Below are 20454 nucleotides of genomic sequence, written 5' to 3' on the forward strand. Positions count from 1 at the left end.
GGCAATTCTTTTTTTTTTTTTTAAGTTTTGGGCAATTCTTTTCTTTTTTTTTTTTTGGTCGGTCGTGGGGCTTGAACTCTGGGCCTGGGCGCTGTCCCTTCAGCTCTTCAGCTCTAGGCGAGCGCTCTACCACTTAAGCTACAGCGCCACTTCCGGTTTTCTGGTGGTTTATTGGAGATAAGAGTCTCAAGGTCTCTCCTGCCCAGGCTGGCTTTGAACCTCGATCCTCAGATCTCAGCCTCCTGAGTAGCTAGGATTACAGGCGTGAGCCACCAGCGCCCGGCTTTGGGCAATTCTTATATGTCTAAATATTTACTATTGCTAAAATTGTTATAAATTACAAAAACTACAAAGAATTGAAGCTCTAGTTTGATTATGGTAAAATATAATATGCTCATTGTATGCAAGGAATCTCAATGTTTTATAGCATTTCCCTTTAACTATAATAGATGGACATGTTGGAAAAATAATTCTTTTATAGTGTAGGGTCTCAGGGAACATTAATCTTATTTCAAGTGAAGTAATTTCCACTTTTTAGAACTGATTTAATAATCTGAGTGGCTGAATGGAATATCATACATAAATGTGGCTGGTATAAGGTAGGCATTACTTTTCACATATTTAAATCAGAATCTGGATTCTTGTTTTCTGGAGAAGTCACATGGCCAGGATTTCTTGTGCTTAGTTATCCAGATACCATGATAATACAGAAGTGCTTACAGCTGGCTACCAAATCAATGTATATCTGTTTCTCTCTGCTGTATCTATGCCTATTCTAAAATTATTTTAAAACTATCAATAGTAATTTTTTGTATTTTTATTTTGTTGGATGTGGGGCTTGAACTCTGCACCTGGGTGCTACCCCTCAGCTCTTCAGCTCGTTCTAGTTCTACCACTTGAGCCACAGCATTACTTCTGGTTTTCTAGTGGTTTATTGGAGGTAAGAGTCTCATGGAGTTTCCTTGTCCAGGCTGGCTTTGAACCGTGATCCTCAGATCTCAGCCTCCTGAGTAGCTAGGATTATAGGCGTGATCCACTGGCGCCTGGCTCAATATTAGTTTTCTGTAGTTTGTTCTATAATACCCATAACAGCTACATAACTGGTTCTTAATTTTGGGGAGAAATTAACAGATGGACATTTTAATTTCTAGCTGTGTTTAGTTTACATACATTCAGAGACAGTTGGGAATTTAGTTATAATGCTTTAAAGCTTCTGTTATGGTTAGTTGGAGTCAAATCAAAATACTTCCAATCTAAATAAACATTGAATTTAATAAATGATACCAAAGAGGTCATGTAATGTGTTTAAAACTGTTTTAATATGTTATTCAGATCTATCAGTTAATGATTTCTTACACATCTTTAAAATGGCTTTTGCTATTTGATATTGGTTATTTTAGTACATTTTTTTCATTTTCATAAGTGTAACATAAGCTTAAGAAATAAGTGAACACAGCCGGGCGCCAGTGGCTCACACCTGTAATCCTAGTTACTCAGGAGGCTGAGATCTGAGGATCGTGGTTCAAAGCCAGCCCAGGCAGGAAACTCCATGAAACTCTTATCTCCAATAAACCACCAGAAAACTGGAAGTGGCGCTGTAGCTCAAGTGGTAGAGTGCTACCTTGAGCTGAAGAGCTGAGGGACAGCGCTCAAGCCCAGAGTTCAAGGCCCATGACCAAAAAAAAAAAAAAAAAAGAAAGAAAGAAAGAAAGAAAGAAGTGAATGCAGTGGGCACTTAGTCACTGAAATAGTATACAAACATATACTGAGGGCAGATTTATAGCAGACCTACATAAAAAGTAATTTAATTATGCTAATATAAAACTGGATATACTGGGCTGGGAATGTGGTTTAGTGGTAGAGTGTTTGCCTAGCATGCATGAAGCCTTGGGTTCCTCAGTACCACATAAACAGAAAATCTGGAAACGGCACTGTGGTTCAAGTGGTAGAGCACTAGCCTTGAGCACAGAGGCTTTGGGATAGTGCCTAGGCCCTGAGTTTAGGCCCCAGGACTGGCAAAAACAAACCCCAAAATGCACACACATACACACAAACTGAGCATATTAAAAAATTCAAGTTAATATCATTTAGATGCTCTCATGTAACTATGAGTACACATATGCATCCATATATGTATGGATGTATTTTTGTTTTTATATGTTGTTTGTATATATGTATATAGCAAACAAGAAAATATTGAGAAAAGGGCTAATAGAACACACTTCAAAGTGAAAACAGTGGTACTGCTAGAAGGCTGGAAGTACAGGAGGGAGGCAAAGGGAATCTTAAATATCTATGGGGTTCAAAAGGAAAGAAAACATGAAAAAACACTGGCATAGAATCAAGGGACTTTCTTGGTCTAACCTGCTGTTACCAGGAACAAATACTAACTTCTCTTGATTTCTATTTCATAAACTGTGCAAGTAGGATTAGCTGACCTCTAAGCGTCATTGTTTTACTGTTGGCAGTGCTAGGGATTGAATCCAGGGTCTTAGTAATGATATACAAGTGCTTTAACATGGAGCTAGCCTGTAAGCTTTGTAATTTATGATAAGCTGTGAGCTATCTTATTACAAATAATTGTTTGAAGTCATTACCCCAATGTCCTATTAAAATCTATGTACCAGCCTAGCTATATTGTTGAGTATATATAAAACAGAATAGCTGGGTGTGGTGGCAGGTACCTGTAGTCCCAGGTACTCACAAGGCTGAGCCAAGATTGCTTGAGCCCAGGAGCTCCAGGCCAGCCTTGGCAACATATCAAGCCCCTGTGGATACAGAGAGAGAGAGAGAGAGAGAGAGAGAGAGAGAGAGAGAGAGAGAGAGAGAGAGAGAGAGAGAGAGAGAGAGAGAGAGAGAGAGAGAGAGAGAGAGAGAGAGAGAGAGGGAGGGAGGGAGGGAGGGAGGATAAGTAAATAAATGAGCAAACAAGCATGTAAACAAATGCATGGTTCATTATACTATGGAACCATATAAAAAAGACAACAATTTCAGAAACTGTCCCTGCAAAAGAAAATACAGAACTCAAATTTATAAAAGGAAAAACTAAAACAAAAATCTACTTGATAAACAAGCCTCTAAATCAGGGGACACAAAAGCAATTGCTATTTATGTTTGGAAAACTAAATGTAAATCAAGCAAAGGACATTGTAAAGATACAAAAAATGTTTTGCTGGGGGCTGGGAAGTGGTAGAGCGCTTGCCTTGCATGCATGAGGCCCTGGGTTCGATTCCTCAGCACCACATAAGCAAAAAGAAAAAAGCTGGAAGTGGCGCTGTGGCTCAAGTGGTAGAGTGCTAGCCTTGAGCTGAAGAGCTGAGGGACAGCGCCCAGGCCCAGAGTTCGGGCCCCTCGACCGGACCCCTCCCCCCCCCCCCAAAAAAAAGTTTTTCTGTTCTGTTTTTTGAGACAGGGCCTGACTGTGTAGCTCACAGTTCTTAAATTTGTAATCCTCCTGTGTCCTGCAATTCTACAACAGTTTTTTTTTTTTAATTTTAACAAACAAGTGGAAGTACAATAGTTACTTTTACTCATCCTTACTTCTCTAAGTTCTGCTTCATCTTTTAAATTCAAGAAGGATTTAGAGGGAAGGATGTGGTTGTCAGGGATAAAAAACAAATCTGGGCATTGATGGCTATGCCTATAGTCATAGCTATTCAGGAGGCTGAGATCCAGAGGGTCATGATTTGAAGCCAGCCCAGGAAGTAAAGTCTATGAAACTCCATCTCCAAAATAACTAGCAAAAAGCAAGGCTGGACATATGTTCAAATGGTAGAGTGGCAGTGAGCAAGTAAGCGAAGCAAATTCAAGGCACTGAGCTCAAACCCCACTATCTCCCAACACACACACACACACACACACACACACACACACACTTGGGTTAGGGATATCTACTGCATACTCATTAAAGTAAAAAAAAAAAGAGTATGTTTATGTTTTAGTATATATGTTTTAAATAGCCATTCCAAAGAGGCATGGTCCCAGGTAAAGCTACAAAAGGAAAAAAAAGTCTTATTTCATTGTAGGGAATAAGTTTAATGTCAAAGTGGTCACCACAGTGTGGACAACAGGTATGTACACTGTATATGTGTATGAATGGGCAGGAGATGCACTGAAGAATGAATATGGAAGACATATTTCTACAATTGACCCTATACATGGAGTATGTTGTAAGTCTCGGAAGTCAAGTGTTCTGAATTACACAACTGCAGTATTTTTCGTGTCCACATTCTTCCCTAACTCTAGCAATGAGACTTTCTTTTCCAATGTCCTTGTTTTGGTTGTACTGGGGTTTGAACTCAGGGCTTTGTGCTTGTTAGGCAAGCACATTACTACTTGAGCCATACCAGCAACCAGGCTTTGCTGTTCTTGTTATGATAATGGTTTATCAACATTCCTTACAAGTCACCTTCTGTTCTCAAGCTATGTCAAGATAGCTATTTTCACCAGTTGTGTACAAGTAGTAATTTGAAAAGTCAAACGTATGTTTAAAAAGTGAAATATGTATCTGTCTGCAACTATCTATAACAATGTCATTTCTTTTCTTATATTTCCGTATGCTGTGCAGGGATAGAGTTGACTGCAAAGAAAGCTAGGGCTCAGGTTTATCTCTTTGTACCCACCATTTTTTGTAGCAAAAGGAATAATGACTGAGAATAACAGCATTGGTAGAAAAATGTTTAAGTCACAGATGGGTTTCAATATAGTTTTCTAGCCTTTTTCATCCTTACTGTGGCAAAATGGGTTCCTTCGTAGTGGGATGTTCACTGCTCTTAACATGTCATGAACTTTATACCTCTAAGCTTTAGAACATCCTAGCCCTTCCTTCTTTTTATGAGTCTTAGACTTCAAGTAGAGCTAACAACTCCTTCATAGGCCTTACTCATACTATTGTAGTATTAATTATATGTCTATTTTCCCTCCCCTACTCAAGAACTCCAAAACTGAGCATACTGCATCTCATCATTGGCCATGTGAATGGAGATAGAAGACAGCAGCATCAAGATATCTGTCATAAAGAGTATTACAGAACTCTGGATGTTTACAAGCTGATTCATTTAAGCTACTCCATAAATATATATTTTAGAAGTCTTGTAATTAACATTAGTAAAACTTTATCAATTAGGGCTGGGAAGGTGGCTCAGTGGTAGAGCGCTTGCCTTGCATGCATCAGGCCCTGCGTTCGATTCCTCAGAACCACATAAGCAAAAAGAACAAAGCCGGAAATGGCGCTGTGGCTCAAGTGGTAGAGTGCTAGCCTTGAGCTGAAGAGCTGAGGGACAGCGCCCAGGCCCAGAGTTCAGGCCCCATGACCAGACCCAAAAAACAAACAAAAAACTTTATCAATTAATCTTTGTTCAGTTCTCTTACACGGGAAATTTTCACAACATTTTGCAAAAACAAAAATACAAATCTATATTTTCAAAACATGAGTTTCATATTCCTATAAAGGGTTTTCTAAAAGGCACTATAATTTAAAATATTCTTCTTTTTTTTGTTTTTTTGTCAGTCATGGTGCTTGAACTCTAGGCCTCGGTGCTGTACCTGAGCTCTTCAGCTCAAGGCTAGTACTCTACCACTTGAGCCACAGCACCACTTCGTTTTCTGGTGGTTAATTGGAGATAAGCCTCATGGACTTTCCTGCCCAGGCTGGCTTTCACTGTGATCCTCAGATCTCAGCTTCCTGAATAGCTAGGATTATAGGTGTGAGCCACCAGCACCAGGCTATTAAAAACATTCTTACCTAGTTTTTTTTTTTTTTTTTTTTTTGCCAGTTGTGGGTTTTGAACTCTGGGCATGGGCACTGTTCCTCAGTTTTTTAGCTCAAGGCTAGTGCTCTAACACTTGAGTCACAACACCACTTCTGGTTTTCAGGTGGTTTATTGGAGATAAGAGTCTCAGGGACTTTCCTGCCCAGGCTGGCTTTGAACCATGATCCTCAGATCTCAGCCTCTTGAGTAGTTCAGATTACATGGGTAAGACACCAACGCCTGGCTTACCTAGTATTCTTAACGTAGTCACCTTTAAACTGATTTTGTGTGTGTGTGCTGCTCCTGAGGCTTGAACTCAGGGCCTGGGTGCTGTTCCTGAGCTTTTGTGCTCAAGGCTAGCACTCTTTGCTGGTTAATTGGAGACCAGTGTCTTGGACTTTCCTTCCTGGAATTGGCCTTGAATTGCAATCCTCAGATCTCAGCCTCCTGAGTAGCTATGATTACAGGTTTAAGCCATTGTCAGTGTTTTCTTTTTTTTCCTTCCTTCCTTCCTTCCTTCCTTCCTTCCTTCCTTCCTTCCTTCCTTCCCTCAATGAATTCATTCATATAATTCTCTTTTCCTATTTGCTACTAACATTATTGTAATTTAAGGTAATCAGTATCCATTAGATCCCAAACTGAAATATACAAAACTCTTTGATCTTCATAAGTGCCCCTCAATCTCTAAGGAATCTGCAAATTTCCCATTCCCATAATACAGAAGGTGGCCAAAGCTCTCTAGGTTCCCTGTAAGTATGCATCACTTGGAAAGTGAGGCTTGTTCTTGCTTCAGAGGTCTGAGGACCTATGACTGACTACTTGCATAGCAATGGACTCCCTGCATGTGAATTTAAGGTTCTTTAACACATGAAAAAATCCTCCAGAACTCCCAAGAGTCTCTGCCAGATGAAGCAGGAAATCTATGGAAGGCATCAGGAGGCCTTTTATAGTCTGGGGCAGCAGGATAGTAGTCCATAGAGTTCTGGGAAGCTATAGTGGGAGCTTAAGAACAACAAAAAATACTCTAAGGACAGGAGTTAAGAATGAAAAAGAAGGTTATAAAAAGTTACAGATTCCAGGGGCTGGGAAGGTGGCTCAGTGGTAGAGCGCTTGCCTTGCATGCCTGAGGCCCTGGGTTTGATTCCTCAGCACCACATAAGCAAAAAGAAAAAAGCCGAAGTGGCACTGTGGCTCAAGTGGTAAAGTGCTAGCCTTGAGCTGAAGAGCTGAGGGACAGTGCCCAGGCCCAGAGGTCAAGCCCAACGACCGGACCCCCCCCCCCCCAAAGTTACAGATTCCAGAAGTAAATGCTACAGTAAATGTTTCTGATTTATATACCTAATCATTTGGAAATATTTCATAATTTATAAATAGATCTATTATATACATATACTTAGATCTGTAACAGGTAAAAACTGATCATCATTGTATCTGTAAAACTATGAAACTCATTTAAAAAAGATCCTATTTCTTCTAAGTATGGGGAAGAAAAATCCCACAAGTTATTTCAAAATTAACCACAGCAAATAAGGAGCTTACTAGATTCAAAAATAGTCATTCAATAGTTTTCAGTTTTATTAACATTCAAGAATATATATTGAAACACCCCAAATGCCCTACAACAGATGATTGGGTCAGTAAAATTACATATACACATATATAGATATCTATCTCTCTATATAGATATATATCATCCCTTTGAAAGAATAGGAATATGTCATTTGCAGGGAGATGGATAGATCTAGAACAAATCATGTAAGTGAAGTAAGCCAAGTTCAGAGAGACAAATGGAGCATGTTTTCTCTCAAATGCAGAAGTTAGATCTAAAATATAACTGGACATGATAACCTACATAGGGCTCTAGGCATTCACAGAAAGTCAGACTTAAAGAGGATATCTTTAGGGGAGAAAGCCAAAGGCATAACCTCTCTGAACATTGAAAAATGCTCTTAATTGAAAGGAACTCCAGGAAATGGAAACCTAGTTTTTGTTGTTGTTGTTTGTTATTGTTGGTTGCGGTGTTTGTTTTTGCTTTGTTTCTTTTTCTTTTGGGGGAGGCAAAAGGGAAGTGCAGAAAGGGAGAAAGACTGAACAAATGCAATCACGCTGCAGTATACACTATGTGGAAAATGACCTATGTAACTTGTGGGCAGGGATGGGAGGGAGAAACTAGGGGAAAACGAAGGAAGGGGTGATATTGTCCAAAAATAGAAATATATTCATTACCTGATTTATGAAATAATTGCCTCACTCTATAACAACTTAATAATAACAATACAATTATTTTATAAAATATATATATATTGAGTATTAGGTTGGCTACATGCAGTATAAAATAACAGAGTAGAGGCCATGGCCTTCAAAGAGCTCACAACTCCACTAAACGATGAAATATTTAGGTCAGCTTTTCCAAGTACTTCCAATGGAACACCAATTCTATTAGAAGGTCTGGTCCATTTGGAAAATAGGAAATACCCAGAAGGTAATAGACTATTAAAGGGCCTCAGAAGTCTTGTAGTAAGAAACTTTAACATTAATTAATTTGATGTTTTCCAAAATTATGCAACTGCATAATCTTTTTTTTAAACTTAACACGTGCTGATTTGGGCACGTAATTTTAAAAAATTCATACGTATTTCCAAAGGCATGAAAACACGACTTCTAACACCCTTCACATTTTTAGAAAATATATTAGAGAACTGGGAAATTCTTGGGAAATAATTTGAAGGATATGTTTAAGGGATAGAGCAAGAAAATACTGTCACATAGCCAGGTCTATCTGCAACTGCAAATAATGCTTTATAAAGACATAGTATTAAAATTAAAACAAAACAAAAAGCCCATCATTCAAGCATAGAACCCTTTTTATTAACATCTGCCTTAACAGTAACTGTTTAGACTATGTCAAGGAATTGTGTGGGGGTGTAGTAAAAGGGTTTGAACTCAGGGTTTATAGTCTTAGGTGGGTGCTTTACCATATCAGTCATCCCCTCAGTCCTTTGCGCTTTAGTGATTTTTCAGATAAGATCTCTCATTTTTGTCTGAGCAGCCTCTGACTAAGATACTCCTACCTATGGCCTCTAGAATAGCTGGGATTGCAGATATGTAATCCCAGATTCTCAAGGAACACCTTGTTTTCTGGTCAGTCCTGGGGTTTGAACTCAGGGCCTGGACACTGCCTCTGAGATTCTTTTGCTTAAGGCTAGCACTCTACCACTTGAGCCATAGCACCACTTCTAGCTTTTGCTGAGTAGTTTATTGGAGATAAAGTCTCATGGACATTTCTGCTTGGTGTGGCTTCAAATCTCGATCCTCAGATCTCAGCCTCTTGAGTAGCTAGGATGATAGGCATGAGCCACCAGTGCCCAGCTAAAGGAACATCTTAATCTGAAATAACTTTTACTTACTATATACACTGGATTACATGTAAAGGGAAGACATTAAATGTTCCATATTTCATTAACATATTTCTGTCCCTTTCTAAATTTTAAGTTTGTATTTGCTCTTTTGATGCTCATTAATGACATTCTGTATTTAGGCACTTCTGTTGGTTAAAAACAAAAGCAAGAGCAGAAGACACAGCTGCAGCAGCAGAGCTCCTGACTAGCAAGCAAGTGCATACCCTGAGTTCAAATCACAGTAGTGCCAAAAAACCAGAATCAAACCAAAACCCCCCACAAAAACACCAAACCAACCAAAAACATCCCCCAAACCCAAGCAAGATCCAAAGGAGAGATTTACTTTTCCCTACAGTTATAGAAAAGCAAATAGAATTCTAAGACTGCCTTTTCAAGTATTATTTTAAACAAATAGTTCTGTCAGACACCTGGATTTCACAATGCTATTACATCCTGTGAAAATGACTTAAGACTGAAAGGTTTAATTTTGATTAGTTATCTGATTTAATCATGTGTGGTCTTATTAATATTTAACGTTTTGATTTCTAAAGGTTTCTTTTGCAAATTACTAAGCTGAGAAAAAATTACTGAACATAATTTTTCCTACAAATATATAGCACACATACCCACAGCTTTGGGTTGTTTAATAGGTGCTATGACCAAATCAAACACTTTGTATTTTTTGCACAAAGAAAAAAAATTGGTGTCTGGATACATAAGTCCTAAGGTAGTATAATGTTTGCTTTGTCTATTTCTTCTTCTTTTTTTTTTTTTGCCAGTCCTGGGGCTTGAACTCAGGACCTGGACACTGTCTCTGGGCTCAAGGCTAGCACTCTACCACAGCACCACTTCAGGCTTTTTTCTATGTGGTACTGAGGAATCAAACCCAGAGCTTTGTGCATGGTAGGCAAGCACTCTACTACTAAGCCACATTCCCAGCCCACTTTGTCTATGTTTCTTCAATGTGGTAGAAACTGTCATCAGTTCAGATTATTATTATTATTATTTTTTGGGTCCAGTTGTGGGGCCTGAACTCTGGGCCTGGGCGCTATCCTTCAGCTCTTCAGCTCAAGTCTAGCACTCTACCACTTGAGCCACAGCGCCACTTCCGGCTTTTTTCTTTTTGCTTATGTGGTGCTGAGGAATCGAACCCAGGGCCTCATGCATGCAAGGCAAGCACTCTGCCACTGAGCCACCTTCCCAGCCCCCAGATTATTATTTTTTTAAGGTCATCTTTTTACTTTTCAAAAATCACTGAAAAATTCTCCTTAAGCTTTTGGGTAGTTCTTGATCATCGATGATTGTACAAAATAAAGTTTTCTCACTTTGGGAGGAGCTAAAATGTCTACCTAGCAGTCCTCACATTTCCTCTGGTACGATTATTACACAGTACAGCTATTGTTACTAAATGTAGTCTGTGCTGACTTCTTTTTCACAGGCATTTGCTCTTGTCTTTATTGAGCAACTGTTTTCCTCTGCTAACTCACTCAGATATAACTTTTCCAGATCAGGCTGCAAACTAAGACTATTAAGGAATAAGGCCACCAGTGGTAAATATTCAGATTTATTTTATATGTTTATTACTCATAAGTGCTGACACAATAGCTATTGGCAAGTCTTTCTTGCTAGGTTTGGAATAGCATTTTGTCTATGGGGAATATATTTTATGAGATTATAAAAAGGATGTCTATGGGTTGTTTTTTTTTCCCCAAAGCCTCTGCTATTCCTACATATACAAATAAAGGGGAAATAGTAAAACATCTATTTGGGATTCTAAAATGTTAGCAACCAACTGAATTTTTTAGGTTTACTAATGGAAGACATATCTTGAATCCATATAAGGGGGCCTTTTCAAGTCTTTTTGACTACTTGTCACAAAGTTCTTAGATCTATGCCTTATGTTTAAAATGTTAATATATTTTAAATAATTTATTAGAAATCTTTGTCATTGCCAGGCATTGGTGGCTCACGCCTGTAAAACTCAGAAGGCTGAGATCTGAGAATCATGGTTCAAAGCCAGCCCAGGCAGGAAAGACCATGAGACTCTTGTCTGCAATAAACCATCAGAAAACTGGAAGTGGTGCTGTAGCTCAACAGTAGAGCACTCGCCTTGAGCTGAAGAGCTAAGGGACAGCGCCCAAGCCCAGAGTTCAAGCCCCATGACGGACAAAAAAAATAAATAAATAAACCTTTGTCATAGAAACAGTATCCAGAGGAAAGGTTTAGGATAGTTGTTATTAAAGTTCGAAGACAGGCTGGGAAGGTGGTTCAGTGGTAGGGCGCTTGTCTTGCATGCTTGAGGCTCTGGGTTCGATTCCTCAGCACCACATAAGCAAAAAAGAAAAAAAACGGAAGTGGCGCTGTGACTCAAGTGGTAGACCGCTAGCCTTAAGCTGAATTGCTGGGGGACAGCATCCAGGCCCAGAGTTTAGGCCCCAAGACCGGACCCCCAAAAAAAGACAAAAACAAAAAAAATAAAGTTGGCAGACTAGTGGTCTAGCTTCTGACAATTCTGAGACTATCCAAGCAGCTGATGCACATTCTCTCCTAGACCTGGTCTTTTTATAAAGCCCAACTCCATGTTGAGACCTGTTCCAAGTGAGACTACCATAAAATGATTAAATTCTAGAAGACAATTTGACTGTCAGTAGGAAAGTCTTTCCTCTGACGTTATTTAACGGTTCTCAACTAAAACATAATTTGTCTCCCTTAAACATAAACCAACTTTGCTTTCATGCTCTGAGGTTTGGCCTTGCCCACTTCTGAACTGAGTCTCTAGAACTTCTAAGGGAGATCAGCTCTGAAAACCTTTCAGTAAGGAACTTAATTGATCACTTTCTTCTTGGGATACAAATCCTTACTTGAGACCTGCCACTCAATACAAGAGAAAGCAGGACTGCTATTCTTTTATCAGAGGAGACTGGCAAATGATCACAAGAATAACAAGTGTGTAACATTGAGTGAACGTTGTTGGGGGTTTCCTCAATTAGTCAATTAAGACTGATAAAAAAAATACCACATCATGTTAAGTCTTACCAACAAGAGAGGTTTATTTTCCACAAATTTGGGAAGTCCAAGATCAGGGTACTGACTGATTTGGTGTCTAGTGAGGGTTGCTTTTTCAGAAGGAAGTTTTTTTTTTTCTTTCCACAATCTCCTATTTGACAAGGGGCAAATTATCTTGAGGCTTCTTTTATAAAGGTCCTAATTCATGAGGGCTCTGCCCTTATGATTAATCTTCCAGAGAATCCTCCCCCCTCCTACTAGCATCATACCAGGGGTTAATATTCCAATAGATGTACTTTCAAAGGACACAACACTCAAATCACAGCACTAACTTACCCTTTCTGAATTTTTGTTAAGTTGCAATTATAAGAGCTAATAAGACTGAGTACAACTAACCTAACTAAAAATAATGGACTTATATTACATACCCAGTTGTTGCTCTTAAAATATTGGTTATCAAAACTCAATGAATTCCTTAAATGCTGAATCTGTTGTCAATTACCACAAAATATTAAGGGAGAATCCTTTATCTTACCAGTGCCTTTACTGAGTAATACGTGCAATGTTTGGACAGCTGTAAGTAAAACCTTTTAATATTCAGAGTTTGGCACTGGTTTATCATACTAAAATTTGCAGAAAAATATGAAGGCACCCCACCTTACATTTAGCATTTGATATTCTTGAATTCTTGATAGGAATTGAACTGCTCATGTTAGGGTGCACTAAAAATATTACCTAGCGTGTTGATGCCAGGCCAAAACTCCAGCTTTAAAGAAAAAGAGTGTGATAATTTGCATTTCATTCCATATGTCTGTGCTCACCCATAGTCATACACATTTGGCCGGGTTTTGTGTCTTTCAATACTTCCCTGGGGAGAAATCATTCTTAATACTATGAAGCACGATGACTTGGGAAAATAACATTCTCATTACCTGAGGGTATACACAATCCTAGAAAGACATGAATAAATAACTATTAAAAGAAGGTAATAGACTGTTTCTATAAATCTTCTCAATATGGAGAGGATGGCTGGCCATTGCACTATGATCCAATGGAATGACATAGCTCAGCCAAGAAAGGGTATTTGGAGCTAGGTGCCAGTGGCTGAGAACTGAGGATTGAGATTTGAAGCCAGCCCTGGTGGGAATGTCTGAGACTCCTTTCGGCAATTAACCAACAAAGTGCTGGAAGTGGAGGTGTGGCTCAAGTAGCAGAGCACCAGCCTTGAGTAAAAAAGGTAAGGACTAGCCAGGTGCGGGTGGTACATGCCCATACTAGCTACTCAGGAGGCTGAGATTTGAAGATCACAGTTCAAAGCTACCTCAGGCAGGAAAGTCTTTTTTTTTTTTTTTTTTTTTTTTTGGGTCCAGTCGTGGGGCCTGAACTCTGGGCCTGGGCACTGTCCCTCAGCTCTTCAGCTCAAGGCTAGTGCTCTACCACTTGAGCCACAGCACCACTTCCGGCTTTTTTCTTTTTGCATATGTGGTGCTGGGGAATCGAACCCAGGGCCTCATGCATGCAAGGCAAGCGCTCTACCACTGAGCCACCTTCCCAACTAACCACCAGAAAACTGGAAGTGGTGCTGTGGCTCAAGTGGTAGAGTGCTAACCTTTAGCTGAAGAGCTAAGGGACAGCGCCCAGGCCCAGAGTTCAAGTCCCATGACTGACAAAAAGAGAAAAAAAAAAAAAAAAAAAAAAAGAAAAAAAGCTCAGGACTGGCACCCAGGTCTTGAATTCAAGCCCCAGCGCAGCACCCTCCAGAAAAAAGGGGATGGGGGAACTGGGTACTGGTGGCTCACACCTGTAAGCCTAGCTACTCAGGATGCTGAGATCTGAGGATCCTTGGTTCAAAGCACAGGCAGGAAAGACCGCGAGACTCTCACCTCCAATAAACTATCAGAAAACTGGAAATGGCACTGTGGCTCAAGTGGTAGAGTGCTAGCCTTGAGCTTAAGAGCCAAGGGACAGTGCATACGCCCCACAATCGACCAAAAAAAAAAAAAGAAAGCTCTCATTGGCAAGAAATATTGCCTCATTACTGGCAATTCAGATGAGGTAAAAAAAAATTTTTTTGACAAGTAGCATCAGATTAAGAGCTAAGACCTATTTATGTGGGTTACTGGCTTTTTATAGAGTTCTTAGCAGTTATAAAATTATACAAGGTTCTGTAGTGAAGCTAAAAATATTAGTTATATAGATGTAGCAACAGTATTTATAGAAAATGTTACACAGGTTGTAATTTTGAAAAATTCATTTCAAATGTTTTTTCCTGGTTACTAAATAAGTAGTACATACTGGAAAGGAAAATCTCAATAAACGAAGTTCCTAAAAGTATATGTTTTCTCTGAAATATTCCTTTTCCCTTTAGTTCAATAGGGAATGGGACAAAGGGAACATTTTCTTGTTTGTACTGGGGTTCGAACTCAGGACCTCTAGCACAGTAGACAGGTGCTTTACTACTTGTACCATAACTCCAGCCTCAAAAAGAAAAACCTTAATGTTAACATATATGTAAAACCTGTTAACCATCCTTCTTCCCCCAAACAACTGGAGTAATAGATTTTAAATAACTAATTATGCCCACAAGAACATAATTATCCTACCTCTCCAAGTACACAGAAATAAGACATTAATATCCATAGAACTGAATTTAGCATTAAAAATACATTATAAATTGAGGCTGAGGCAGGAGGACTATCAGTCTGAGGCCAGCTTGGCTTGCATAGTGATATTCTGAATGAATGAATGAATGAATGAATGAATGAATAGGGGTTTGGGGTAGCCTAGTAGCAGAACATTTGACTAGCACATGGAAGGCTCTGCTCTGGGTTTGAGCTCCAGCACTATGAAACCAAAAACTAAAACTCAAAGAACTTGATGTGGGATGCAGAAGCCTGATAGCAAAACCTAGGCCAGTGCAGGAGCATATTCCTGACACTGTGGTGAACAGCAGCAGAACAGTAAGCACAGAGAAGAGGAAGGTGGCAGTGGTAACTTGAAAACATTCTGTGACGTGGGACTCATGAACACAGCATATTCTACTTCTTACAAAATGGTAAAAAAAAAAAAATTCATACAGAGCTATAGGTATTGTTAGTTCCAGAATTATATTTGAAGTCACTTAGTTAACATAACTCTAATCTATAATTTTTAATATAGGTGTTTACATCTAAACAAGACTTTAAGAATCTATTGCATGCAGTTCTTTAGAAACCCATTTTTACTAGTTTACTGTAATATTTTAATTTGGTGAATTAAAATGGTATTCCTTAAATTTTCAAAATGTTTTTCTCTAAAGGGGGCCTATAACATACAAAATAAAAAGTGATCTAGTCTGTGAGACTCTTATCTCCAATAAACCATTTGAAAACTGGAAGTGGCACTGTGGCTCAAGCGTTAGAGAGCTCACCTTGAGCTGAAGAGCACTGGGACAGCGCCCAGGCCCAGAGTTCAAGCCCCACCACCAGCCAAAAAAAAATAAAAAATAAAAAAAAGTGATCTAAACTTATGCCAAAATTGTCTTTAGCAGATGGAGCTATCTTTTATGATATCTATATCTAATGAGACCTTCTCCCTAGAAATAATGGAACATACCTTGTTTCACAGGGCTCACGGACTCCTTGAACTTCCTAAGTAGACCACAAGTTGACTTCACTTACCTACATGTGGGACTACACTGATGCTTCAAGTTCTTAGAACTTGACTCTGAGAACAGGATAGGGTAGGAAAGAGGGTAGCTACAACAGGCATAAATCCATACAGGGTGGTGTAGTTGTAATATTACTATCATTTTTTCTGCTCCAAACTTAATGGAGCAGAAAAAGAATGGAGATTAGCAAATGGCCATGTAAAGGAAAGCTTCAGTTCAGAAGAAAAAGAATCCTGAATACCCTAAAGAAAGGGCAGTGTCTTTTTAGTTTCCAGAGAAACAGCAGGGCAATCATTCAACCTCTTCTTAACCCTGAGTGCTCTAAGTAGGAAATGGCTGTAAATGGAGTTAAAATGAATAGGCTTTAGAAAACAGGACCCATACTCATTTATTGAGGCTATTAATACTAGATGTTTTTAATGTCAGTAAAGCCAGAGAGCAAATTTGACTTAAAAAATGTATTAAGCTGATCTGAAATCATTTAAAGACACCTAAAGGTACTATATTAACTGCAAAATATTATGTCAGCTATTTTAGTCTTAAAGAACTATTTATAAGTATTTCTCATGTAGATTATCATACAAATACTTCTGAGTCCTACATTATACAAATCATGTCAAAGCGTTGTGGTACCTTTAAGGATTTGTTTTCACTGAAATGTTGGCTATAAGCTCACTTAATGTACAGTAATAAGCTTCAACAATTTGTATTTGCTTTGATAAAATTTCCAGTTTGATGTTATTTATGAACCGTTGTTGACATTTTCAGAGAAAAACAAAAGTAATAAATTAAATTATAAAGTCAACATTACTGTGACTCATAGGGTTATGAAGGAAAAACTATATTCTTTAGTTATTGTACAATTTTGCACTTCAACTGAATTCTTGTTTTATTGTCTTACCAGCAACACTGTCAATTGTTTAAGCTTTACAGCTACTCAAAAATTAAATGCAGAATTAATTTGTTTTTGGGCTTTATTATTTTTTTAATAGCAAAGTACAATGACAAGAAAAGTCAATGTACAAAAAAACTGAGACAGTGGGCTGCCTAGCAAGAATGAAGTCCTGGGTTTGATTCCTCAGTACTACATAAACAGAAAAAGCTGGACACAGAACTGTGGCTCAAGTGGTAGAGTGCTAGCCTTGAGCAAAAGAAACTCAGGTACAGTGTCCAGGCCCTGAGTTCAAGCCCCAGGACTGCCCTCCCCCCCACCCCAAATTGAGATACAAATCAAAATTTGTTAAAATACCTTGTTTGCTCAGTAGTATACATTACATTTGCTAAACATTGAACTCATTCCTAAAATCCTAGCTACTCAGTAGGCTGAGATCTGAGGATCACGGTTTGAAGCCAGCAAGAGCAGAAAAGTCTTTTATCTCCAATTAGCCACTCAAACACTGGAAGTGGAGCTATGGCTCAAAGTGGTAGAGAGCTAGCCTTGAGCAAAAGAGCACTCAGGTCCTGAGTTCAAGCCCTGGACTGACCAAAAGAAAAAAAAAAGTTAAATAAGTGGATCTGAGTTTTTAAAGAATGTGATTTAAATGCTAGATTATAGCACTTTGGATAACACTAGTATCCTAACACTGGTGGGATGCTGTTTGTACATAATTATATTTAATTGGCTCTATTCTAAAGAGAACTTTGAATTTGACACTATGTTGAAGATCCTACTAAAATATTTAAAATTAAGAACTCTATGGTCTGAATATTTCATTAGAACGTTTTTAAGCTAGCCATTAATAAAGATTGTACTGAGTACAATTTCCTTGAGGGTCAAGTTGTTCTTTCTCCCCATATTGTGCCCAAGGCAGGCATTCTGTAAATATTTACTCAGTGATTTTATAATCACTCTTTTATAAAAGTCACTATTTTATAAAAATAGTTCTTTGGTTTAGTATTTATGCTATGCCTTTTGTAACTTATTAAATACTGTATCCAAAGTATTAACATACTATTAGCTGTGTGCAATAAGTAGTTAGTTTGGGGACTACTTTTCAGTAATCCAAATAGAAGAATAAGAACATACAAATGTAGCACATTAAATTGGTGCCAACTTGAAAGAATTCAGGATTAGAAAATGGTATAAACAACTGAACCCAAGTCCTAAGGTTGGGTTATTGTAATGGCCTAAACTTTAGCCCATTTTCAGTTATTAAATCTTATTAAGCCTTTCAAATAAAAATGACTTACTTAAAAAAAATCACCTTAGACTTATGTTCAAGGAATAATCTCTAGAACTGAGTGAAAAGTAACTTAAAATTCTTTAATGCTTACAGATCCTTTGGGGTTGTATCATTCAGAAATTTGTCAGCTGCAGATTCAGAGTATCTGCATTAAAACTGCTCTAATCTTCAGTAAACTTGTTTCCTCACCCTTCAAATGCTCAGTTATCAACACTCAGACTCAAATCAGAATGGAGAGGCTCCACTCTGATTTAAGGTTCAAAGTAAAATTTCAAGACAGGCTATTCATAAAAACAAAACAAAACAAAAAACAACGTACAGATTACAGGCAGGAGCAGCAAGTCATGAAAACATTCTCATATCTTACCAACAGTACCTATCTTCTTAATATTTTACAAGAAATACCTATTTAACTTCAATAGCCTTGCTCAACCAACCAAATTATTTTCGAACCTTAAGAGTATCCTAAAATCCCAAATTCCTCAACTAAATTATTTCAGCTGTAGCTATCACACACCTGATGTTTGATTTGAAACTGGGTATAATTTTTTTAATTTCATTGGAAAATTATCATAATTTTTTGACTAAAGATCGGTATAAATCCATACAAAACAATAGGAACTAACTATATGATCTGAAGGGTTTGGGTTACTATTCATTTTACTTTTTTTTTTTTTTGTTACCATAAAGGCTTTGTCAAAATTTGCCATCAGAACTATAAACTATAGTTTCAACAATTTTCACTTATCAATGATAATTTTTATGGAAATACTTTCTATTAATGCTTGAAAGCTGAGCTGTATTTTACTTTCTATCTTATCAAGTTATTGGAGAATAGCTAGTATAAAACTGTCAACACATCTCTAACATTTCTTTTCCAGAATCCACCTGCTCTATACTGCCCACTAAAGGAAATGTAATATGGTAATAAGAAAATGTAATAGTATGCACTAGGGTTACTTTGGTTCAAACCCATAAGAAGATATTCTCGGGCTCCTTGGATGCTAAGATATAGTGTTCTTGCAAGAGAAGCAGGCTGATTAGTGATAACCAAGTTTATTAAATATAAAGGACATCATCAGTAGGATGGGAATGGACGGGACCAGAAACTCTATCTTGGGTGATCCACAGGCCACAGTAGCAACTGGGTGCGGCAGGGGATGGGTGAGAGTCAGGGACGGATGGGGCGGGAACTTACTGGGTGGAGAGCAGCCTGCAGAGCTACAGAGGAAAGATGAAGGTCAAAACCATTACAAACAAAACATTAAAAACAAAACAAAACAAAAACCACACCACACCAACACGAATGATTGCTACAACTGGAGAAACCACACTTAAAAAATGTCTATTCGTGTTTCAGGCACAGTTGTTTCATCAGATGTAGCTCATCTTTCCTTTAGCCTTCTTCACATTCACTCTTGCTAGCAAATACGTTAGACATACTTTTTTTCTAATCCCAGTAAAACTGAACGTGGTACTCATCCACATGGTTGTATGTTTGTTTCCACTTTGACCGAAGGACATCCACACCCCTAAGATGGTGAGGATTGAGATCCTATCCGTCCAGATCTAAGACTCCATTTTGATCACCACAGCCTCTTCGAGCGAAAAGGAACTTTTGAGCCATCCCTCCAGCTTTCCCATCACCCTCCCCAGAAATGGTGCGCCAGGCTTTCCAACATCAGCCTCGCCCCTCCCAAGTCTTTAGCTTTCAATCTCTTCGGGGAAGCCAGGACTCCCGGTAGCTCCGTGTGCGTTAACACACGCAAACAGGGAGAGCATCCAGGGGCTGGGAAAAGGGTAGCAAACCTCCCCCAGAAAGGGTGGGGAAAAAACAAACAAACAAACCCCTGCATCCCTCCATCCTGCCCTTCCAACTGGACTTACAGCCGACTAGGCCTTGCCCGTGGGGGAAACCACAAAAGACACCCTAATGTCTAACCCGACACACTGACTATCAGACAACCCTACGTCTCTACTGCGCCTTACGCCCCGACTCCGTGTGCACCGTCCCGGGGGGGGGGTCTGCAACCGCTCGGCCTCTCCCCCACTGCCCTCCCGAAGACACACGGCCCTCCCGCTCCCGGCCGACCCCGCTGCGTTTCCCGGAGCAGGGAAATCTCCTCCCGGGTCCGACGAGGAAGGGGGGACCGACGGGCTCTGACGTTTAGAAACTACCCTAAAGTTCCATCGGTACCAGCGGCCCGGTCCGGCCCGGACCACCACCACCACCACCACCACCGCCGCCCCGTTACCACCCGGTCCCGGTTCCTCAGAGCCGGCCGCGCGGCGCGGGAGACCCCGGCGAGATCGCAGGCGAGGCCGCGGCCTCCACACCGCCGCGGTGCCGGCCGCCTCGGCCGTCGGCCTCCGCGGGAGGCCCCGTCTTCTCCCGGCCTGAAGGATTACCCCGGTGGCCGCCGGTACGTCCTCTGAGGAAAACGGAAAAGTCACCACCACCACCACCA

The sequence above is a fragment of the Dipodomys merriami genome, unplaced genomic scaffold (assembly GCF_024711535.1).
Source record: "Dipodomys merriami isolate MVZ:Mamm:240054 unplaced genomic scaffold, mDipMer1.0.p SCAF_10, whole genome shotgun sequence".
NCBI classification, from domain to species: Eukaryota; Metazoa; Chordata; class Mammalia; order Rodentia; family Heteromyidae; genus Dipodomys; species Dipodomys merriami.